Raw genomic sequence first — 1014 nt, 5'->3', positions numbered from 1 at the left:
AAATGGGATTTATTATTGGTATTGCAATGTCCTGAAAAGTTGACAATAAATGTCATTTTCATAGCTCACACTGTAGCTCAGTGTGGGCTGCATGAGTAATGGTTCTCAATAGACTTGCTGTACTTTTAGGGTTAGAAATGTCATATTGAATATTGTTTTTTTTCTTGGGCATTAGCTTGCAGTGCTTCTCATATTTTGCTAAAAATGTTGGTTTTTTCTCTTTTTTTTATTCATCTTTTCATTATACTTTTTCTGTGGGCTTTTCATAAATAACTAATTAATTAATTAGGTTGTTTTTTTTATTATACAACTCAGAAATCACAGGTCATTCCAAACCAGCCGGGGTGGGGTGGGAAGGGGAGAGTTTGAAAAAAATGTTAACCTTCCTTTTCGAGTATTAATACCAGCAAAATCTGAAAAACGTATGGGCACATATGGATGAGATGCGGCTATGTATGATTTTTTTATTATAATACTCTGCACAGAACTAAAAAAATTTGACAACAAAAAAAATAATGGTGACTTAAGGGTTAAAGCAAATGTATTGCTTATACGGGTCATTAAAAATAAAATAAAAATAAAAACTCTTGCTCTTAATCTGAGGATGCTAAAACAAATTATCAGATTAAAAATGTATCCCTCTAATCAGTTTATCTTGATAATCATTTGACATTCAGTTAGAGCACAAAGGAGGAGGAGAGCGGCGTTCCTGTTGACCGACTCAGTGTCTAATTAGCATCACAGGGGGAGGTTAAAGGGACGAACACTCCTGTGTGTCAGCTGCACTCATGAAACAGGTCCACGACTGAGGGAAGGACTGATTCTAAGAAATGTCTTGGGGCATGTTATTGGATTTTGGCAGTGAGACAGTGTTGACTGCTCTGTGAATCAATCTGCACATTTTATAAAACACTGCCCTCATCTGGTCATTTGTAGAGTCCTTATACTTTGCATTTACTTCGAGTATGACGAGTCGGCAGACTGGAATAATGACACCATGCTGAAATGAAAATC

This window comes from Plectropomus leopardus, chromosome 18, assembly GCF_008729295.1.
Source record: "Plectropomus leopardus isolate mb chromosome 18, YSFRI_Pleo_2.0, whole genome shotgun sequence".
In the NCBI taxonomy this organism is placed as follows: domain Eukaryota; kingdom Metazoa; phylum Chordata; class Actinopteri; order Perciformes; family Serranidae; genus Plectropomus; species Plectropomus leopardus.
This window is presented reverse-complemented; position numbering follows the sequence as displayed.